The following is a 24718-nucleotide window of genomic DNA, read 5'->3' as shown; positions in this document are numbered from 1 at the left end:
TGAACCCATTACTCCACTGGAGAGAAAACAATACTCTATATTTTCTCTAATCTCTCTTCACTACTCTTTCTTCATACTTTTAAGTCAATTGATTTTGAATTATATTTTTCCTTCTTTCTTCTGGCAAAGTAATTCATTAAATATTATTTGCCATTTTCTTCTTTCATGCTGTTTAATTGGCCAAGTGAGTCCATTAAATATCCCTCTTGCATTTGGTTGCCATGAAACAACATTAATGTTAATGAGGAGAAATCTAATGTAAAACTTTGTCTCCAGAATACAGCCCTAGAAGCTGTGATCACAAATATTTGGCTATTTTTTTCTTTTACCTTAAAAGATTTCTTGTGTCTAAAATGCCCACAAAAATAAGTACTCCATCACTTGTTGGTTCAATCAGAATTGTCTAAGCTCAAAGATATATTTTCCTAACAAGATGATGATAGGAAACAAAAAATACTGCACTTTTATCTTCTCTCTTAAGATTCTCCTTAGATACCATATTAGGAACAGTGAAGTTATTCTAGGCAAAATTATTTCAATAGATTATTTTTCTCTTGGTCTTGCATTTGTTCACCAAGATGGATGGAGGAGAATAGAATTAAATGACCCATACCTTGGAAGACAGTGTCTGTTACAAAAGGACAATGTTTCTATTTCCTACTTCTATGTCCTCCTCTTAGCTCTTGCCGGAGTTCCAATTAATCACAGCTTCTTGGCTTCATGTCTAGTGAAGCTGAAGGACTATATGGGCTCCACCACTGTGAAATCTTCATTATTTCTCTTTTAAAACTCTTTAAGTTGCCTCATTTGGATGTGGAATTTATTTTCATGTCTTCATTCAATCAGTTCTGCATTGTAGTGAGCCAAATAGGCTCTGTAAACTCACTTTAGGGAGTAAAAATACTAACACAATTTATATCAAAAAGTTTTGGCCTCTTCTTCACTGCTGAATACAATATACTTAGCTAAGTCTTCTAAGAAAACTTTTTTTATTAACTTTTCCATTTGCTCAATTCTTGTCTGAACTTTTTGGCATATGTAATAACAGAAGTCTTCACTATCTCATATTAATAAGGATATTACTTTTGTAAGCCACTTAGAAATGTGAAATCATTGGTTTGAAGTATCCAATCAGATTTTTTTCTGTGTTTCACTGCTTCACATCAAAAGATTTTGTGGAAAGTGTTACAAACAAAAATGTGTAATCCCAACACCTTCTTTCATTGTGAAGAGCACTTTGTCCCTAAATATTTTGACTCAAATTATCTTTTTCAGATAATTACTCTTTGGTAATTAAAGGTAAATTCACAAATTTTGATGCCTTATTTTTTTTTAAGAACTTTGAATTTAAATTCCAATACAACCTTGTTTCAAACAGTGAAAATATATTTCCTGGTTAAGGACAATTCCAAGGAACCCTACAGGATTTACATGTTTGTTTGTTTAGTGTGAAAAAGAGCCATCTTAATACACATTGCTCCCTCTCTACTCTACTAAATCTCCTTGGATTTCTTTGCATGAAAGACGATTCTTCCAGGCAATTTAAATTTTCGTAATAGGCTAAGTTGTTAAAATTTTGAACAATTAAAATTTACCTGTCATAACTTTAAAACTCTTGAAAATCCTTTATCAGAACCGCTAATTCACCAATCCTAATTCCACCATTACCATCAAAAAGTTAACATGCTATTTTCATGATATAGTATCCAGGCAGCTATTATATTCCAGTGGCTTTGTTATCCGTATATATAACCATATTAGCTGATGCTAAGCACAATTAATTCCAAGATATGGAACCAGATTTTTTCATTTGTGGTTGTTGTTTTTGATGAACTATGTGATTTCTGTTTTCTTTGGGGTTTCCCCCTGTGGTTTATCCTTCTGATATATCATTTTGTATTGTATATACATTTACCTTAATTAGCGAAGGGAAGAGGAAAAGCATAATGGTGAGCCAATGGACAAAAGGCAAACCAATGCAATAGCAATACTCACAAGACAATATATTGGAAATGTACATTACAACTTGTGAGGGATGAAGGGGTGAAGGAAAACTGTGAAAAAAATGAGAAAAGGTTAACAAATTTGAAAAGTTATGATTTAATACCTTACAATTACTGTAACCCCACTGTACATCAGTTTGATAATAAAATTGAAAAATAAGCTGCGTAAAATATAATTTCACTGTATTGGCACAGGAAATAATATTCTTTATGTAGTAATATTTTAAAAATCAATACTATTTGGCATCTAATTTGTATTAATTACCCCTTATTTATCAGAGGGTCATCAACTTGAATGTTATCCAACTAGACAATATTTTCACAATATACTTGCCAAATTTTTCAAAAAAGAATAAATTTAGTACTTTCTCATTATAAAACAGAAAACTGTTTAAAATGCTATGGAAACCCATAACTTTTAAAAGTAAGTTGTTAAGAGGACAGAATATATGTGTTCTTCAAAATTCCTATGACTAATAACTACTCATTTTTAAATTCTCAACATTCCTGAGAGATTCTAAACAGTACCTGTTTGCATGTTATATAATTGTGCAATAAATGTAGTTTCCAATGGGGTGTTACAGACTGAGAAGTCAACAGAAAAATAACCACATTGTGGTAGAGGATAAAACTATGAAGCATGTGTAATAATTATTTCTTCAAGAGTAAGCTATTGTTTAACAGTGTAAGCTATTATTTTTATGACTATCAATCCCAAGATTTATGCCATAAAATCATCCTAGCCCAACAGTTTCCAACTTTTAAGGGGCACCTTAAAATTCCTTAATTCACATCATGAATACCTTATCTCTATTTTGAAAAAATACTACACCTCTGCTAATGTGACGCCCTCCTTGTTCTGAAAAGAACACCACAATACATTGATCTGCATCATTTTTCCTCCACTGGTATTCTTGAGATCAGAACACTTGCAAATATTATTTATATTTATACTTTTTTAACTATCATAGATATTCAGGATGCTAAGATAAAAAAATTATGGTTCAAAGCCCACCCAGGCAGGAAGGTTTCTTAGAATCTTATCTCCAAAAAAATTCTCCACAAAAGCCAGACTCAAGTGGCACTGAGGTTGAAGTGGTAGGGCACGAGACTTGAGCATCAACAGGCTCAGAGACACTGTACAGGCCAAGAGTTCAAGCTCTAGGATGAACCAATAAAACAAAAACAAAATTGAAAAGAAACCCCAAACCTAGCATTTTTCTCCATGTATACAGAGGCACGTAAATAAGGAAATGACTTCCTGTTTTACATATAGGTAGAAGAAAGAAGATGTCACACAATTACTCTCTTCATACCATATTAAACCAAACCCTTAAAAAATTGTTTTTTCTAAATGTATAAATTAATGTCATCCATTTTTTGGCAACTCTGTCTAGATTATTCACATTAACATAGTATACATGAACTGTGGGAATTGTCTATTAACTATGTTCTAATTATAACTCTCTTGAAAGAATATCTAGACAAATAGAATGCCAGAATCATTTGTGAATTTAACAATTAATCCCTCTACTTAAAAATAATTTTGTAGTATACTATAGAATATGAAATTACAAATAAAACCAAAAAATATATTTTAAATCTAAATTCTAATTTAACAAGGTCTACAAAGTCCTACATTAGACGAACTTTGCTATTTCTCCAGATTTAAGCTTTTGTAATCCTTCAACATTAATTTGGAATCCAACAGAATGAGGCTGACTTACTTTTGCAAATTTTTGGATGGGAATCATGAGCTATTTTTCATCTAGGAATGTTCTGTAATGATGAGAGCATTTAAAACACAAGTGAGGATATATATGAGTTGCATTCAATAGGAAACTTGACTTCTCAAAACATAATGACAAAATTAGCCGAAACTTCCAACTGTGTATTCCTTTTTTGTTGTTTGGTTTGTTTTACTGAGTCAAAATTATTCTACCTGGTCCAGGGAAGGTATCGTTATGTAATTCCACTCTCTAATCTCCTGTTTGAGTGCTAGAATTCCAAGCTTGTAGCACTTTGCCCTGCCATAGTTTGTTTATTTAATCTAGAAACAGACTAGAAATTCTGAACTTCTCCTATGATCTTATCCACTAGACTGAATGCTCAGACTGTTTATGTACTATTTTCAAAGATGTTTTAACATTTGACACAGGATATGAACATTTTCAGATGCACCTGCAGGGTTCCCTGATTCATTCCACCATGGATCCTATAATAATAATGATTACTTGACTTTCTTACTATCTCTGGTCCCTACCTATGTAATATTCTCAACTTCTGGGGGAATGTTCACTTGAAGGCTTTCTAATATTTAAAATTATCATTTGATTCTAATCTTACTCAGGACTTATTTTCTATTGTTTTCTAACTTTTCTACATATTCTGAGAGTTGTTTCATTTGTGTCTTTTTGTGTGCACCTATAAGTGCCTCTGTGTGTATGTGTATGTTCGTATGTATGTATGCAAAAACCTAAAGCTGTTATTCAGCAATGTTGCTCGTGACTGGTATTCCAGCTTTTGGCTGATTAATTATAGGTAGTGTCTCAAAGCCTATACTGTCCAAGCTGGATGCAAATTGAACTTCCCAGACTCCTTTACATTCTTAGGTTTTATTTTTCCAGGAGTATCAACTTTTAAACTTCAAACACTTTTGCGAATGTAAAGTCTAACCTGTAGCCCAGATTTTTAACTCAAGAATTCATATAAAGATAGATGAACATATACATTACATATCCTGAGTGTACACTGTTAGAAATGTGATCATAAACCAAGTTGTTGTGAAATCTGAGGATTGGGGTTTAAAGTCAGCACGGGTAGGAAAGTCCTGGAGACTCTTTTCTCCAATAATTACTAGAAAATTGGAAGTGGAACTGTGGCTCAAGTGCAAGAGCCCTAGCCTTGAGCTGCGTTTCAGAGGGACAGCAACCTGTCCTATATTTCAAGTGCCACAAACAACAAAAACAACAACAAAAAGAATATAAGAAAAGGAAAGAATAAGGAATGTGATCTTAGCCACCAGGTTCATTGCTGGTATAATTCCTGTTCTCTCAAGATGGATTCTTTTTTTCCAGTTACGTGTAGACTCTCCTATATCTGACTTGCATTGGAAACAGAATCATTCTTCCATTCTCCTTTTTGCACATTTACGTGATTAGCAAGCGTGATTTAGAAAGGCAGTGGCCTCATGCTTCATGTTCCACTTAGGAGTAATGCTTTCTCTATATCACTCTCATAAATCTACATATTGGATTTGGCTTTATTTTTTCAATGTTTTCTTATTTGTTGAGTCTTCTATATTTTATTGAACACTTATACATAAACACAGAACTTCTTTTTCTCTTATAATTGCTATTGTTTGTCTTACTCTTAACTCATGTACACTTGGGAAATTCATGCGCAGCACATAGACTCACAAAAATGATCTGAGAACCTTCTTCCCATTTAAAATTCACCTTAATTTACAGAGCACATAGGAAGTTTGAACAAAATGTTCTCATGGATAATGTATTTATAAGCAATTTAAATTTCATTTCTCTTTACTAAGTTGTCTCTGAAACACGTGTTACCTCATGGCCAAAAGTATCTTTGTGCTATTTCAATGAAGCAAGAAAACATTCATTTTTTTTCCGGAGCAGCACCATAGATTGTTACTGGAAGTAAGTGGAAGTAACTGTTACTGGATGTGGAAACTGATCCCAGGAGAGGAATTGAACATAGAGAAATGACAAAGTTCAAGTTAACTATTGCTTTCTTTTTTACTGTATAAGAAAAGGATCCTAGGCTGGAAGGAAATTCTGTCCCTGACTTTTGTGAGTGTGTCCTTTACTCATATAAAACTTGTCTGTGAACTTCTGGTTGAGAGTATTACAAAAGGAAACAATGTGTCATTTGAAGGCCAGTATAGAACAAAAGGAAGTCACTTTATTTTAAAAATGTTCTACTGCAAAGAAGCAAAGATATGGAGGCTTTAAATTGTCTTATGGATGGATGTTTCACTCCTGAGATGATTCTCTTGTTGCAGGAATCAGTTATCAATTCCTTTAGTCAAGTCCTGAGTTTTCCATAGCAATAAGGATTCCAAAAAAGCAGGATCCAGTGAGTATGATAAGCAAAAGCAGCCTATTTTCAGACCACCACTATTTTAAGGAGAGTCCCAAAGAAATACCCAGGGTTTGTTTTGTTTCCTTGTTTATTTAGTTTGTGCTGGTTCTGGGGCTTGAACTTAGAGACTGGCCACTGTCCCTGAACAGTTGTCTTTCTTTCCCACCTGGCCCAAAGCTAGTACTCCGCTGCTTGAGCCAAACCTCCACTTCGGGATTTTTGGTGTTTAATTACAGATACGGGTTGACAGACTCTCTTTCCTGGGTTGGCTTTGAACTAAGACAATAAGAAAGCTAAGTGACATCAACTGTATGTACTTCTCTTTTGAACCAAGAAATATTAGATGAAGTTTATTATAAAGTTACTATTTGACAATTTTTAAAAAAGAGAATATGTTTAGCAAAGAAGCCATAACAAATAACTCAGCAAAAGTAGGTGAACTACTCAATCATTTGGGAAGATTACTATTGACTTCATCATTCCTTTGAGGGAAAATTAAAGCCATATTTGTAATTTTTTGTTGGTTGTGATTATTGAATATTGATCCTTGGCATTGTCTCTCAGCTCTTCAGCACAAATTGAGCACTCTACCACTTTAGCTACAGCACCACTTCCGAGTATCTGGAGTTAATTGAAGGTAAGTGTTTCATGGACTTTCCTGACCAGGCTGGCTTTGAACCACAATCCTCTGGTCTCAACCTCCTGAGTAGCTAGGATTACAGACATGAGCCACCAACACCCGGCTCATATTTGCATTTCTGTGCACTTTTTTTTTTTTTTTTTTTTTTTGGGTCCGGTCGTGGGGCCCGAACTCTGGGCCTGAGCGCTGTCCCTCAGCTCTTCAGCTCAAGGCTTGTGCCCTACCACTTGAGCCACAGCGCCACTTCCGGCTTTTTTTTTCTTTTTGCTTATGTGGTGCTGAGGAATCGAACCCAGGGCCTTGAGCATGCAAGGCAAGCGCTCTACCACTGAGCCACCTTCCCAGCCCCATTTCTGTGCACTTAATGTCACTATGTAGACAAAGAATGGAAATCTGAACCAAATGATGTGACATTGAAGCTTGCCAGAATGATTGAGTTAGCAAAAAATATGTCCTCCTTTCCCATTTTGTTACATTAATGACCCATGAGCTATGGGACTCTTACATTAGCATCCTCTTCCATCTTTGTAGGTGTATTTAGTATCAGAAACTGTTCACAGAGAAATATAGAAAGACAGATTTTTAGAAAGCAAAGGATATCAGGTGGGAAAGAACAGCATAGAAGGAGATACATTTATCACACAGAGATTAAGAACTAGCCTAGGAGATTTGGAATGCTAAAGGCAATGAGGAATAAGCCTATTTGATAACTAGTTCTTCAATATCCAAAAATGGTTTCCTAGAACGGTTTCTGCTATACCTTAGTTACGATCATTTTTTCTTTCCATCTGGAGTTATTCCTTCTCTTCTGTCACAACTGTTAATTAGCCTCTGCCCTTTTGGTGCGAAGACTTGCAAAAAGAGTTTCCAAATCTCACTTAGACTGTTGTTGTTGTTGCTACTTTTGTTGTTTTGGCAGTCCTGGAGCTATAACTCGTGCTTGGGAATTTTCCTCAGCTTTATTTTTTTTCCTCAAGGCTAACCATCCACCATTTGAGGCACAGGACCACTTCCAGTGTTTCCTTTGCAATTTATGTGGTACTGAGGAATTGAACCCAGGGTTTCATGCATGCTAGGCAATCACCAAACCATGAAGCCACATTCCCAGAACCCTAAATGACTTTCTTAAGATGGCATTACATTTTCATTCTGTAACTATGTATCATAATTTTAACCAGAAATTTTTGCTAGAAAAGAGCATTGAACACAGTACTGAGTCCAGTAAGGCTAGTTGGATAATGGATTACTGTCACAGTGTAGTCAGGGCACAGAGGGAATTACCTCATGGAGCTGGTACAACATAGTGAGCAAGACAGAGCCTGACCCACAGTCTACCTCCAGAATGAGAGGGCCACCTTGGTTTCAACCATATGGAGATGCTGGGCCACCTCCTCCAGCACCCATTGAATCAGTTCCTGAGAGAGAAAGAGAAAGAAAGAAGGTCAGAATTACACTTAAGCCAGGTGCCGGTGGCTCAGGCCTATAATCCTAAGTATAATGGAGGCTGAGATATGAAGATCGTGGTTTATAGCCAGCCCGGCAGGAACACCTGTGAAACTCTTATCTCCAAAAACCACCAGAAAACTGGAAGTGGTGCTGTGACGCAAGTGGTAGAGTGCTAGCTTTGAGCTGAGGAGCTGGGGGAGCTGCCCCAGGCCCAAAGTTCAAGCCCCATGACTGAAAAGAAGTGGACTTCCCACCACAAGAAGTGGATTGAATTGCACCCATTGTCCTAAGGAGCATGGCAGAGAAGTCAGACAGAGCTTCCTGTCAGCTAGGAGTCATTAGTAGGTCACCTGGCTTCTCTGTGCCTCAGTTTCCCCAGCTTCAAAAGTGAACAAAATGAAGGATCCCGTTACTCATAGGGATAGGATAATAAAGAAAAAGAGCCATGTTTTGTTTCATAATCCTATACCTGTTTCACCATTAATAACACACACTATCTGAGATCTTTCTGGGAATCTTCCTATCATATAGTCACAGAATTGCCAAGAACAGGATCAGATGGCCCCTCCCTCTGTGCCTGTCCCTGCTCCAGAGATCCCTCTGTATTAATCCCTTGTTTCCTCAACTGTACCATTAGGAGATTGAAGTCCAATGGTTGAGGCCCAACCCAGAGCTTCACCTCTGGTCAAGAATCAGCTGCCATGGACTGAGTTTGGGACAATCCATCTAAACTAATGACTGAGCGTGGTGCTACATGTCTACCATCCCAACTACAGAAGACCAGGCCTGGTGGATCATGCCTGTCACAGATAGGAGGACCATGATCCAGCCCAGCCTGAGCATATATTAATTCTCCATCTCAGAAATGCCCAAGACAGAAATGCTTGACTCGCATTGTAGAAGACCTGACTGGCAAGCCTTAGGTCTTTAGGTCTAACCCTAATATACCAAAAGAACCAGAGTCCCAGTGCCAGAGGCTCATGCCTATAATCCTACATACTCAGGAGGCTGAGATCTGAAGATCACAGCTCAAGATTTAAGATAGGGTTGGCCTCGCCCATCAGACGTCATGATGAGAAGACCCAGAGTCTGACCTATGCTGTTGCACTCCATACTAGCAGAACTCATATCCTTACTAAGTGTTGGTCATGCTCTCTGTCCCCCTGGGAAGCCATCCCCTGCAGGCCACACTCCCATGTCCTCTAAATCTCCCACTGCCACCAATCAGGCTCAAGGGAGTACCCAGCTCCATTGCACACAGAACCCTTGTTCTTGTAATTTAACAGTGCTGTGTCCCCTTCAAGCCTCTCACCTTTCCAGGCCCCCAGACCTCAGCTGTGAAGCCCATACATGCCTCAACAATAGCAGTAGAATTTACCAAAACATTCTTCCTCCTGGTTACAACCCAATTCTACACACACACACACACACACACACACACACACACACACACACACACACACACACACACACACACACACACATTCAGACCGGTGACAGAAGACTCATCCATGCAGCACCTGCAATTTGCCAACTGATCACTCACCTGAGCACAGTCAGGCTGTACAAGGAAAAAGATTTTCTCTCTCTCTCTCTGTCTCTCTGACTATGTCTCTGTCTCTCTGTCTCTATGTCTTCAGGTGAAAGGTTGACCGAACACAGAACACAAGGGTTCACACAGCAAGGGTGTCTATCTTCTGCATCCAACACCTCCCATCCCCAGAAAAAAAGAAAAAGACCCCACAAGGCAGGTGTAGACATGCTCCTCCCCACCTCTGACTAAAGCCACCGGGTTTTCACCAGGGAGAGGAAGGGTGCAGATGTGCGGCAGTGTGGCTCCCACTACTCCAGGCCAGGGGATCTGTGGCGCCCACTCCTCACTCAACCATATATCTCCCCGTTTCCTGGGATACTAGCTGCTGGGGATGGGGGTGAGATCCTCGGGTCAACACCCACCCCCACCCCTGGGGCACATTTGTGGCAGGGCGTGGGCCAGACTGTGGGGCACAGGGGAGGCGCGGGTCCAGGTCAGAGAGGAGGGGATATGAGGTGCAAGGTGCAGGGATGTGTGGCAGCCACTCACATGTGTTGCTGGCAGAAGCTGTTGGCAGCTGCTACAGGTGTGGCAAGCAGCAATGGCAGAGGACTGACACACACTCAGGCCCTGAGCAGAGGACAGGGGAGCAAGGACCAGGTCCTGGCCGCAAGCTGGCTCCTGGCCCACCATTGCACCATTGCCTGAGAAAACCATGGGTCTGAGCCCACAGCACCAGGTTTGAAATGCTGCTCCATGGGGAAGGGGGTGAGGGGGCCAGGGCTCAGGCAGACACATGATGGGCCTGAGGAAGGCCTTTCCTCCTAGGCCTCGAGTATCTTGCTCACCACTCAGCCACCTCTACCTTCCTCAACTGCTGGAAGTGGTGTCAACAAACAGAGGGAATTATGGTGCTACTGGTCGGCATGGAATGTGGGCGTGGCCACCATTCTTGTATCCCATTGGTCAGAAAGAACCATGAAACAATGGGGGTGTGGCTGGAATCCTGTGATGCAGGTAGAATGATGCAGCCCATTCCCCAGGGAACTCTGTCCATGACAGTTGGGGACAAGAGGGTGACCTGCTTTAGCCGGATGGCTGCACAGATTGTTGTCTATGTCTGTTTGTTCCCAGACCTTGAACTCAGGATCTGGGCACAATCTGTGAGTTGCTTTTGATCAAAGCTAGCTCTCTACCACTGGAGCCACATGGCTTTACTTCTGGCTTTGTTGGCACTAGTTTGACAGGAGTCTCAAGGGCTTTCCTGTCTGGGGTGACTTTGACCATGATCCTCCTTTCACAAACTTGTAAGTTTTAAGGAGGACTGCTGAGAGCCACTGATGCCTGACTAATCATTGGTTTTGCTGATGTTCTTGGACAGACCTGTGAGTTCCCTATCCTCAGGTTGAAGTGGTAGGAGCTGGAGCACACAGTTTGAATCCTGGTCCTACCACCAACAAATGGCAGGAGATCCTATGAAACTCATTCCTATTCATATGACTACCAAAGGAATGTGATGTATATCATGATTAAATGGGCAGTACTTGAATGATTTGAGGATAAAACTATACACAATTACATTATAGGACACTGGTCGATATTAATTAATACTTTATGAAGCATTTAAACAATCACATTCATTAAATGGAGGCCAAATGAAATACCTACGAATTGGGCATCACATAGCATGGAGATGCTATTTTTTTTCTGCCAGGACTGGAATTTGAACTGATGGCCTAGGTATCCCTGCTGTTGCACTGTGTAGAAAGAGGAAGCTTGCCTCCTTGAATTCAAGAAATTCAAAGTCTGTTCCTTAGGCCTGAAATCGATGCCCACCACTAGAAAACATCCTATTTGTGTACATTTTAAATATATGATTTATATTTATATACATATGTTGATTCTATATTGCATTCAGTGTAGTTATTTATTTTATTTTTTGTTTTATTCATGTATTGACTTCTCATTTTATTGACTAATATGACTCATAGAACAGTGATTACATTGATTACATAGGATATAGGTTTGCATATGTATTGCACATCCTTCCTGACACCCAGGACTTTCACAGAAAAGGAAAACGTGTCAGCATCAACTTCTTACTACATGATTCATTTTTTGGGAGTGCTGGCATCTGAACTCACAGCCTACAAGGCCCAATTCATGAATGGGTGAGTGTCAGCCTGGCATCCTGTGGCAAATTGAGCTGACAGGCAGCTCTGAGTACCTGAAATCGAGCCCCAGCGGTTGACAAAATAAGAACAGATTGACAGGCAGATGGTAGTACACTAATAAATATATATCTTTATAGAGTGCCAGAGATGTCTATACATTATTCGGTATTATAGACTACATTCCTACCAATACTTGGGTATTTATAATGCCTCCATATAATTAATGTTATTGTTTTCATTCTTAACAAACTCTTAAGTAAATCAATCAGTATCCTGAAATTATTACATTCTGTAAGTAATAGTATTATTTTAATGCTTCATAAATATTAAATAAAATCAGTCTTCTGAAATTATGCTGTCTAATTTTATAGGAGCATCATTCACCATCAATTCATTCAACCTTGACATTGATAATATTCCCTTGTTATTCCCATGGATGGGAACGAGTCTCTTAGTATCTCCTGCCATTGATTGGTGTCAGGACTAGGATTTGAAATCAAGGCCTACATTGCCACGTGGACCTATGACTTCCTCAATAGTCTGACAACCTTCAGCAATGCAAGGTGAAGTACCCTTTGCAACAGTGTCATTCAGACCCAGGAGGGTCACCGTGCAAAGGAAGAAAACATAAAAAGGCCATCTCGCTGCATTTTTTCTGTACATTTTTGCCACACAAGGCTTGGGGGTCTAGGATCTCAGGATCTACTGTATGTCCAGTGGCTGCACCCCAGCATAGGGTGTCGAAGCTGAGGCAGAGTTACCACAACCTGAGTTCAAACCCCCTACTGAGCAAAAAATAATGAAAAGAAATTAGCTCCCTGGCTTGCAATTCACCCCGTTTTTCTGCCAGGCTATGGATTTGAACTCAAGTTCTGGGGAAATCTGCAGCACTGTGTTAGAAGGGCAAGCTCACCGTACTTGAAGATAAGAAAGTCAGGCCTGTACTCTAAGCCAAAATTCAAGCCCCAGCCTTGGAAAACATACTATTTATATACATTGAAAATGCAGGATTTGTACTTACCTATGGGTGTTCAGTCCATACACGTTTGGTGTGGTTGTTCCTTGTACTTTTTGTTTTATTCATTTATTTACCATTGAATTTACTATGATGACACCCATTCCCTTTATTATATTGATGACATCCTATCACATGGAATCTGAATTTGTAGAAGTGTTCTCCATCATGCCTAACACCCAGGACTCTCAGAGAAAAGGAAAAAAGTTTCACACTTGGTTTCTTACTGCCTGATCCAATTTTTGGTAGTGCTGGGATCTGAACTCAGGGCCTAGCAGGACCAATTGGTGAATAGTTCAAAGTGACCACACCAGCCTGTGAGGCACTAAGGAGGTAGGCCATTCCGAGGACCTGAGATGAAGCCCTGGTTGGGGCCAATATAGTCATAAATTCATCATTTAAACAGAGGATCTATATTTCCATACATGGATGGGCAGCATCTTGCATTCGGTGTAGTCATTCTTTTATTTTGTGTCTTATTCATTGATGTATTGTGTATTTTCTTGAGTATAGGATAACAGATATAACTGTGGTGACCTGGATGACAAACTATTCCCATGAGTATAGAGTTCCGTATACATTCTCCATCCTAGCTGAGACCCAGGACTTGCACAGCACAGGAAAACTGGTGCAATGACTGGCTTCTCACATCAGGGTGAATTTTGGCAGTGCTGGGATTTGAACTTTGGGCCTAGGAGGCCCAACTGCCCAATGGGTCCATGTGATCACACCAGACTGTGAGCCACTAAGGAGCTGGTCGGTTCCCAGGAACAGAGATAGAGCAACGGGGGGGCCACAATTGTCCTGAATGCATCATTTAAACATGGGATGTATACTCAAATCTATGTGTGGACTGCATTGTGCATTTAGTGTAGTTATTCTATTTTGTATGCTATTCATGGATGTATTGTGTATTTTCTTCAGTATATGATGACAGGTATAACTGGGCTCACATGATAACAACCTATTTCCGTGGCCACAGGGTGGCCCATGCATTCTTCATCCTAGCTGAGACCCAGGACTTACACAGGAAAGGAACACAGGTGCAACAATTGGCTTCTGACATCAGGATGAATCTTTTGGCACTGCTGGGATCTCAACTCCGGGACTAGCAGACCCAATTGACGAATGGGTCCATGTGAGCACACCAGTCTGTGATCCACTAAGGAGTAAGGCCATTCCCAGGACCTGAGATGGACCCCCAGGTGAGGGTGTGGGGGGAGGGCACACAGCAGTCATCCATTCATAAGTTGAAGGTAGTATGCAAATAAGTACACAATTGTATAGAGTAGGAGAGATGATAACCTGTGATGGAATCCAATCTACCATGTGTCTACTGATTTTTGGATCTTTCCAGATGTCTTCATTTCATGACTGTGATGATTATTGTCATGCTTAATCAACACTGCTTTACAAATAAGTGATACCCCATGAGTCTTGCCTATCATTTCCTAGTCACATCATGCATTAACTACTTATTCGATGATATCAATCGCATTCCATGACTTTTCCTGTATCTCAGGATTTCCCGCCATTGCTTTCTCATGGGGGTGGGCTGAATTCAAGCCTCAGGCATGGAAAACATACTCCGTATATACATTTTAAAGACAGGATTTATACTTCCATACAGATGGTCAGTAGATACCGTGTTTGGTGTGGTAGGATTTATACTTCCATATAGATGTTCAGTCCATATCACGTTTAGTGTGGTCATTCATTTGATTTCTTTTTTATTCATTTATTTACGATTTATTCATTGACTTTCATGACACCTATACCATTTATTACATTGTTTACATCATATTACATACCATCTAGATTTGTAGATGTGTTCTCCATCATGCCTGACACCCTGGACTCTCCCAGAAAAGGAAAACATATATCACACTCTGCTTCTTACTCAAAGATTAAATATTTGGCAGTGCTGGGATCTGAACTCAGGGCCTAGCAGGCCCAATTCATGATTGGATGAGTGTGAGCACAGAAGCCTCTAGCCAATGAAGCTGTGAGGTCGTTCCTAGGTGCTGAGATCATGACCCAGGATTGGCCAAAACAGCAATACATGGATAGGCAGAAGGTGGTATACAAATAAATATATATTGTTAAAGAGTTCCAGAGCTGTCTATCTATGACTGAATGACATCTACTACGTTCCTACCAACTTTTAGGTATTTATTATATCTCCATTGAAAAAATATTATTCTTTTCATGCTCAATAATTAATTATTTTCATGCTCAATAATTAATAATTAATTAAGGTCAATCAACATCCTAGGATTATTGCATCCAATTTTAGACTAGACAAATGTATGAACTACTCTTTCAATCTGTATTCTTATGCATAGGAATGAATCTCTTGTGATCTCCTGCTATTAGTGTGTAAGGATTATGATTTGAACCCAGAGCCTATGTTGACATGTTGGCTTATGGCTTCCCTGATAGCCTGCCAGCCATCAGCAATGGCAGGCCAGGTCCACTTTGAAACCATGTCATTCAGACCCAGGATGGTCACCATGCAAAGAAAAACTTGTAAAACCCTGAGTCCTCTACAGCTCCCCAATTTTTGTGCTGTTGTGCTTTTTTTTTGCTTCCTGCAAACCCTCTGGGCCTAGGGTCCCAGGATCAGCTTTGGGTCCCGAGGCTGCACCCCATCCTAGGGAGAGTGAAGCTGAGTCAGAGTTGTCATGACCTGAGTTCAAGCACCGTGGTTGGCAAAATTAATTAACTAATTAATTCATTAATTAACCAACTAACTAACTAAATTGAAATAATAAAGCTCCTTGGTTTGGAATTTCTTCCAGTTTTCTTTCCTAGCCTGGGATTTGAACTCAGAGTCTTGATGAATCCGTAGCAATGTGACAGAAGGCTCAGAGTTGTTATTACTTGAGTTCAAACCCCATGCCAAGCCAAAAATAAATAAGTCACTGACCTCAGGAGGGAAGTTAGTTGTGAAGATGGGAGGGAAGGGATGGTAGGGGAAAAACAAACGAGGAGGCAACAATGCTCAATAGGAAATGTACTCATTACTTTGCTCATGTAACTGTGACCCCTCTGTACAACATTTTAAAATGAAAAACGTACAAAATTATGTAGTGCTCAAGAAGCACTTTGGGAGTAAGGGATGGATGTCTGAATAGCTGTACAAAATTCTACACTGATTTTTTTCAGTGTTCAGTATGGAACTGAATAAATGTAACTGTTTCTGTTACAAATAATAAGTCACTGTCTTGGAACTGGGGCCAGTATTTCTGCCATTGCTGGGATTTGAGCTCACTGTCTAAGTAACTGTATTGCACCTTGGGTGAAGGCTAAGCTCCTTGTCCTTGAGGGAAAGATTTTCAAGCTAGTGTTCCCAGGGCCTGAATTAAGGCCTTGCAATTGAAAAAAATATTTGTATACATGTGTAATATAAGATATATAGGTACATATGTATATTTATTTCATATTATGATTATTATTGATTTTGTATTTAATTTTTTATTCATTTAATTGTTTATTTATTTAGTATTATTATACACATAATAGTTATTATGTTGTGTACATATATTATAAAATTATACACAATAATTCAGTACATTGACTCATTTTCATTAATACTTAATTAAGTGTTGAAACATGATACATAATTAAATGGAGGCATTTGTCAAGTCATCACATGGTTAGAGTCTGTCCCTAGTATGAGCTTTGTCTTATTTATCTTGGACAACTTCCTATAGGGATTTGTTTAGATGATTTATACTCAGAAGCCTTTTCTTGTGGATAGGCAAGTTGAGGGATAAAATCGTAAGGTTGAGGCTGGGAATGTAGCTTAGTGGTAGAGAGCTTGCTCAGCATGCTTGAATGCCAGGGTTTGAATCCTCAGTGCCACATACTCAGAAAAAGCCAGAAGTTGTGGTGTGATTCAAGTGGTAGAGTGCTAGCATTGAGCAAAAGAAGCTCAAAGACAGTACCCAGGCCCTAATTTGAAGCCCCAGGTCTGGCAAAAACAATACGCCAGATTCCAGTGGCTCTGGAAACCTACTTTCTCAGGAGGCTGAGATCTTAAGATCACAGTTTGAAGACAGCCTAAGGAAGGAAAGCCTGTTAGACTCTTACCTCCAATGAACCATCAAAAAACCCCATGTGGCACTGTGGGTCAAGTGGTAGAGTGTTTGCCTTGAGCTGAATTGCTCACAGACAGAGCCCAGGCTTCAGTTTGAAACACACACTGGATAAAGAGTGAGGGATAATCAAAGTAATTTTCCTATTTGCTATTTATGAGAATATGGTTTGGAAAATGAATGATGATGTACACCAGAATTGGAGTCAGACCTCAAGGTTCAAGTGTAGCACATACATAATCCCAGCCTCTCAGATTCTAGCATTATAAACTTGCATCCTACAAGGTTCTGAAAGGCACATTGTTGAAAGGCTTAATATGCTCCCCAAGCCCTTTGTGATAAGCAGTTGACTTGTATTGTCAAGGTCATTACAGTTCAGACCCTAGCAGAGAACCAATAGCTTATACCCATCACCCTAGCTCAGGAGGCTGAGGTCTCTATCACAGGGTGAAACCAGCCAAGGTAGGGAAGTCTAGGACATTCTGGCTTCCTGTTCTGAAAGGTCAGATGCTCAAGAAATTCCTGTGTTTCGCTTGGTGATGAGAAGTTACTTGCACTCTAAATGTTCTTGGAGTTCTTGAGCTACAGAAGAAGGAAAGAAATATTATTGACCCAATCGGGGTTCAAATGAAGTTCTCAGGATCCAAGCCCTGGCTCTGTTAGCAGAAAGAACTCCAGAGTAACACTGTATTTGAAGCACAGAAAACAGTTTCAAAAGCCAGGCTAGGTGCAGAGAACTAGGCCTGCAGGATTAGGAGGCAGAATGTACACACTCAACAGGGAAGGGAAGTGAGCTGCAAAACCACTTCATTCATTCCAGGCACAGCCAGCAATGGGAGAAACCTGAAACATTTGTTAGAGTTACAGCAGGGTCAGGCTTCTCTCAGTATCTTCAAACGATGACTAATTAAATTTCCTCCCTCAGGTGAAGGGAGCCTCAGGCTATCTTTAGGTTACCTACAGAGAGCCAGTTTTGTGGGGAAGAGGAGAGGAACAGAGTAGAAAACACTGCTCTCTGGTCTTAAGGTGTGGGCTTTTGACTCTCCATTTTTCAGGTTTGAAGGCCCTCCTATCTCTGCCAGTCCATTTTCCTTACTACATTCTCCACATCATTAATGCAAATCCACAGTCCAAGGAGGAGCAGGGCCATTTCTCTTCTGTCTCCAAGCACCTGAGTTAGAACCTGGCTCTGCCCTCTTGACTCTGGGGCTCTTGGCTGCCTGAGAAGTGGGACAGAGACAGTCATCCTGATCTGCGTTTGTGTGAAGGTGATGCTGGAGTCCTGGAACACTGCAGAAAGACTCGTGACTGGGAAGTGTTCCCTTCTTTCCTTCTGATGTCAAAAACGGATTCATCTATCAGCTTTCTTCCTTCTTTCCTTTCTTCCTTTCTTCCTACCTACCTTCCTTCCTTCCTTCCTTCCTTCCTTCCTTCCTTCCTTCCTTCCTTCCTTCCGTCCTTCTTTCTTTCTTTCTTTCTTTCCTTCTTTCTCTCTCTCTCCCTCTCTCTCCCTCTCTCTCTCTTTCTCTTTTTTTCTTTCTATCTATCTACCTACCTTCCTGACTAGGTAGCTATCTCTTTGCCAGTTGTTGGGTTGAACTCAAGGCCTGGGCACTGTCTCTAGCACTCTGCTACTTGAGCCACAGCACATATTCTGGTTTTTTCTGTGTACGGGTGCCTGAAGAATCGAACCCAGGCCTTCTTGCATGCTAGGCAAGCACTCTCTCGTTAATCCATATTCCTAGCCCCTTCATTTTTTTCTTAATGGTAGTTTTTACATAAGTATGCTACCATTTTATGTTCTCAAGTTTAATTTTCTGAATATCGGTTATTTCCAAGAGACCTGATCTCTTCCCCTGCCTGATTTGTGATTGTTCCTGCATTGCCCTCATGATAAAATGTAAATAAAGGCTGTTGAAAGCTTCAGTGTGCATCATATAAAGACACAGGCCTAGAGCCCTGGAAGAGAAAAGCAATGGGCCTGAAATGAAGAGAATGATGCAGTATGCACAATTAGCATATCTGAAAAATAAACCAGTAAATAAAAGCAGAGTTTGCACTATGGGAGGTAATTTACATACACACATAAGTAGGTAGGGCACTGATACATAAACTTGGCCTTCTCTTTTTGAATTTTTTTGTGGCCATCCCAGGGCTTAAACTCAGGGGCCGATGTGTTCCTGAGCTGCTTTGCTCAAGGTTGAAGCTCTACCACCACCACAGCTCCACTTCCCGCCAGCTGGTAGTTAATTGGACATAAGCAATTCCCAGGCTTTCCTAACTGTCTGGATTGTATCTCCTGCTCAGTTTTTTCTCTCAAAGCTGGAGCTCTACCCTCTGGGCCACTGCTCTACTTCTGGTTCTCTGGTGGTTTATTGGAGAAAATAGTCTCAGAGACTCTCCTGCTCAGCTGGCTTGAATGGCTTTCTCCTGAGGAGGCTTCAAGTGGTTTTCTCAGGGATTCACCAAGGAGCCTCTCCACACAAACCCTTAGTCTATATTTCGAGGAGTACTAGAGAAAAATGGAAACATTGTTATACCGCAGTCGCAGGACCCCCACCAAAAAGACCACCAAGAGTCAGACTTTACAGCTGTTGTAAGGTTTTATTTAAACGCGCTGCATCTCAGGCCTTGTCCTACACTCCTACACAGTAGCACCTAGGAGGAGCGCCCAAAGGTAAACATTTTACAGGGTATATAAAGTCACACAACCAACCAGGTGTTTGTATTACCACCATGTGTTGCTCTGCTAGAAATAAGCAACAAGTGGTCACTGCCTCAAAACTTTAACCCTTCATTCCCCCCCTTGACTTATGGTCCTGGAACACAATCTTGTGGCTCCAGCCTTAAACTGAACTCCAACAGCTCTTGATCTTGAATGGGTATAGCCATATTATTAAACAAGTATACCAATAACAATCAGTTCATTTTTCTTTTCTTGAGGTGTATGCAGACTGGTTGGGTAAGATGCTTGGAGACTTCCCATGTTTCCCCATGCTTGTCCAGGGCAAAGGGGTCAGCCTGTCTGGCATGGGAGCAGTGGATCCAAGCAGCAATGCCACAGTAGCAGCAGGGCTACACACCAGTAACACCATGTAAGGGTGGAACCATGTAAGGTCCCTTCCACTGTGGCTCCAGAGATCTCAGGTTTTGCCTTCGAACAAACACCCAGTGCCCTGGTTTAAACAAATGGGGGTAGGAATAGAAGCAGAATCATATAATGCTCTAAGCTGGGGCCACATCCTCTTATGCACCAGCTCTAAATAGTCAAGCTTACACAGAAATTCAATATCATCCAAATCAGCAAGCAATTCAGTCTAAGGCTAGGGATAATGGGTTGAAGGTGTCCATACATTATTTCAAAAAGAGTAAAGCCAAGCTGATAGGGTGAATTTCCTACTCTAAACAGGGTAAAAGGAAGCAGCAATACCCAGTCTGCGCCAGTCTCAAAGGCCAATTTAGTTAAGGTCCCTTTTAGAGGCTGATTCATTCTTTCTACCAGCCCTGAACTCTGGGGTCTATAAGCACAGTGCAATTTCCAATCCATCCCCAGTGCCGCGGCTATTCCCTGACTTACTTTTGGGACAAAGGCTGGTTCATTGTCTTACCAGATGGTGGATGGGATGCCATACCTGGGTAGGATTTCTTCCAGGGTCTTCTTAGATATGACGTGCGCAGTCTCATGCTTTGTTGGGTAGGCTTGAACCCATCCTGAAAAGGTGTCTACAAAAACTAGCAAATATTTATATCCAAATTTTCCAGTTTTAATTTCTGTGAAGTCTACTTCCCAATATACACCTGGCCTATCTTCATGGAGGCAAGCTCCTTTTGTAACCAGTTGATTAAGGGCATTGGTAAGTTGACAGGCTTTAAAATTTTTAACAATGTCCTCAATGAGTTGATTTCCTTGCCTGATTTTTACTTCTGAGTGTAGGAACAAGTCCTCCATTCTTCAGTTCCCATGTGAGAGACCCGATGGATTCTCATAAGAATCCTCTTGCCCAATCTTTGTGGCAAGATAAGTTTTCTCTCACCAGTTTTCCATCAGTCTTTATTTCTTTCTCTGTTTGGGGATTTATAGGCCATTGAATTTTTCTTTATCCACTCCAAATCTTCTTGGGAGTACTGAGGCTCAGGAGGCAAAGCTTGGGGCCCTGGGTCTACTTCTGCTTTAGGCTGGAGATCCACCCCCTTAGCTGCCTGATCGACCAAGTTATTTCCTTTGGTTATTGAATCAGTTACCTTTCAATGGCCAGGACAGTAGATAATGGCAATATTTGCTGGTTCCCATAAGGCCCGGATGAACCTTAAAATTTCTTGTTCATTTTTAATAGCTGTCAAACCCTCTCTTGGTAAATGGCTCCATGGACATACGCAGTGGCAAATGCATACCGACTGTCCATGTAAATGTTTAGTCTCTTCCCTTTTCCCATCTGTAGGGCTTTTGTTAGTGCCACTAGTTCTTCTCTTTGTGCAGACATTCCCTGGAGGAGTTCTTCTGCCCACACTATCTCAGTGTCTGTGGTGACTGCTGCACCAGCGTACCTTTTTCCATCTCAAATGAAACTGCTGCTGTCTGTGAACCAGGTATGGTCGGCGTGCGATAGTGATGAGTCCAACAAGTCTGGCCTCTTTTCTTTGGCTTGGTCACTCTTTTCACACTCAATTTCACATTCTCTGTCATTCCTTTCCTGTCTTTGGTACTCTCTCTCTCTCTCTTACTGTAAACCTTTTCTGCTATTGCTACTAGATTCCTAATAGACTTTTCACCAAGTCTGTCTAGAGCCTGCAACTTCTACTTTATGTCTGGTGCAGCTTGATTTATATAGGCAAACATAATCATCTGAGCCGACTCCTGGGTCTCAAGATCATACAGGTATATTGACTAAAAGCTTCCCTGAGCTGCTCAAGATATGCTGCGGGATTTTCACTTCCTCTCTGTATAACATCATAAACTTTGGCCATATTAGTAGGTTGGCAAGTCTCTTCCTTGAGACCTGCCAACAGAGCCTGACGATAGACGAAGTGTCGCTCCCTACTTTCAACTGTATTGTAGTCCCATGTTGGTCGGATCTCAGGAAAATAGACAGTGATCAGGGCAGGATCCATAATAGGTGCTCTTGTGGGGCCAGGGATATGTTTCCGGACTGTCTCTTGGATACAGTCTCTCTCTTCGGTGGTAAAAATGACCTGTAAAAGCGGACTAAAATCATCCCAAGTGGGCTGATGAGTAAAGAGAACAAATTCAAGCAAACGAATTAAATCCTGGGGTTTCTCAGAAAAGGGGGCATTTTGGGTGTGCCAATTGTATAGATCACTGATAGAAAATGGACAATATTAGAGTTGCTGTTGACCATCCACATCCACAGGACCTATGGAGCATAAGGGTAAAACAGCTGCATTAGAAGGGGGATTGATCCCACGGCATCTTCGAGTGACTGGCTCCTCAGAAACGTTAAGGGCAGGTGCCGAGTGTTCTATAGCTCACTCTTCCTCTTGATCATTCTCAGGTTCTGCAAAAGGAACCTGGAAAGGAGAGTATGGGGGAGGAAACATTTCTTATTTCAAGTTATCTCCCTGAAAAACCAGGGGGTACCTTTTCTTTCCCTGTGTCCCAGTTTCTTTTTGTAAGTGTAAGGGACTAGATGGAGTGGTGCCTATGGTTTCCAGTCCTGTCAGACGTACAGTCCAAAAAACAATAAACAGTACAAACAAAACACATGCAGGCCTGACAGTTACAAAAAAAAGCTTACAAAGTGGACATCTCCCAAATTGGTCCACTGACTACTGTCATGGTGGGGTTCCACACCCACACCACACAGCAGAAGGAGCAGAGCCACAGTGGGCAAGTTGGGCCTCTGTTAGGAGGCCCTCTTGGTCAGTTCTGGCCCAACACTGAACCAACCTCCGCCCCACAATTAACACAGTGGTGTTCCAAGGGCCGCCCCCCTCCCTGCCCCACACAGCGGGGTTCCAAGGACCCCGCCCCACATGGCAGGGTTCGAAGGACCCCTGCCCCACAAGAGGATCTTGGACATCTCCTAGTTCCTCCAGGGTTGTGGTGAAAGGGCGCCTGCTTCAACAACCCTTTACAAATCGGAGTGGCCATCCTCACAAAGGAAAATGAAAGTAAAACAGACAAATGATAGGACAAGACAAATTAATAAAGACAGCGATGTTTTACCTTTGGAGTCTGAGATCTCAGAGGTCTTTGGGGGGATCCCAGACAAGCCCCCACTATTATGTTATACCCAGGTCGCAGGATCCCCACCAAGAAGACCATCGAGTGTCAGACTTTACAGCTGTTTTAAGGTTTTATTTAAATGGGCGGCAGCTCGGTCTCATCCTACACTCGAACACAGTGGAGCCTAGGAGGAGAACCCCGAGCTAAAGATTTGCAGGGTTTATAAAGGCACACAACCAACCAGGTGTTTGGATTACCACCAAATGTTGCTCTGCTAGAAACAAGCAACAAGCAGTCACTGCCTCAAAACTTTAACCCTTCACATGAAGATGCTACTAGTGTGTTCTAGACACTTAATGTTGGAGACACAAAGCACTCATAATTATTAGATCACTTTATAGGCTAAAGGAGCAATGCAGACTGTATGAGGATCGCTCCAGCTTTCGGTTCTCATATCCTGAGACAGTAAATTCACAGCAGCTCAATGCTAAGTAACAGAACTGGCATGTACTGTGGATATTTGCTCCCAAATCCTGTGACACTCATTTCTCACTTTTGGCCTCAAACTTGTGACCAGAGGGGAAGATGAGGAGAGAAAATCCTTCTCAGGGAAAGCAGCTGTAAAAAACATTGGGTAGTTTACTTATAAATTATAACCTTGGGAATGACCATTAAGAAGTCAGATTTTCAAGATTAAAAAATGAAGAAGAGAAGAAAAAAGGTGCCAGTGGCTGCTGCTGTAATCCCAGGTCCTCAGGAGGCTGAGATGTAGAGAAACTTAGTTTGAATCCAACCAGTGTAGGAAAATTTATGACACAGTTATTTCTAAGAGATCACAGAAATACCCAAAAGTGGGGTTGTGACTCAAGCTTATTGCACTACCCTTGAGCAAAAGGAGCTCAGGGACCGTGTATAGGCTTATACTTCCACCCTAGGACCTGCCCCTTCAAAAAGAGCCTGTCTTTGTTTTTGCATTGTATTCTTATAGGTGAAAATCCAGAGTAGCTATGATGAATCGCACCAACCGAGGAAATTTGTATTCAGTACAATGAGTTCATAACAGACAGACTTCTTTCAAGATAGTGCATGTTCCGGGGCTCCCTTCACTGTTCACATTGTAACTTAAGGGTTTCTCTGCATCACAGGCCTGCTGGAGGAAGACTATCTCATTGTCTGGACACGCACACAAAAGCCCTCACTCCTGTACAGCTGGGTAACAAACAACTCCATCTGGGCCAGTTAGTGAGGATGAGTGTGGGCGGGCTCTGAAGGTCACAAAAAATAATTCCTCTTTGTACCCTTAGCTATCTCTCTCCTCAGTGCTCTGTTTTAACAGGAGACTTTCATTTGTGCCACCTCCCATGGCAGGCCAAGTTATGTGCAATTATCCTGACTTTGTGAGATTATAGTCTGGTGATCAACATAATTCAGTTGCCTGCCTGAAGGGCAAACAACTAGGGCACTGAACATAATGACACGATTCATTGCAGGCAATGTTGGGCCTATGATGCCGCT

The 24718-nt window shown here is 41.1% G+C and overlaps 1 long non-coding RNA gene across 1 annotated transcript; it reads right to left on the bottom strand.

Moving 5' to 3' along the window:
- Window positions 1–2014: 2014 nt before the first annotated feature.
- Window positions 2015–10599, bottom strand: LOC138827623 (uncharacterized). The gene is made up of 4 exons (XR_011372150.1): window positions 10280–10599; window positions 8032–8165; window positions 3731–3782; window positions 2015–2054 (listed from the first exon to the last, which is right to left on the bottom strand). It is a non-coding gene; the product is annotated as an uncharacterized lncRNA (long non-coding RNA).
- Between the last annotated feature and the right edge of the window lie 14119 nt (window positions 10600–24718).

This window comes from Dipodomys merriami, unplaced genomic scaffold (genome assembly GCF_024711535.1).
Source record: "Dipodomys merriami isolate MVZ:Mamm:240054 unplaced genomic scaffold, mDipMer1.0.p SCAF_159, whole genome shotgun sequence".
NCBI classification, from domain to species: domain Eukaryota; kingdom Metazoa; phylum Chordata; class Mammalia; order Rodentia; family Heteromyidae; genus Dipodomys; species Dipodomys merriami.
The sequence above is the reverse complement of the archived record's forward strand: the minus strand, read 5'-3'. Positions and strand labels throughout refer to the sequence as shown.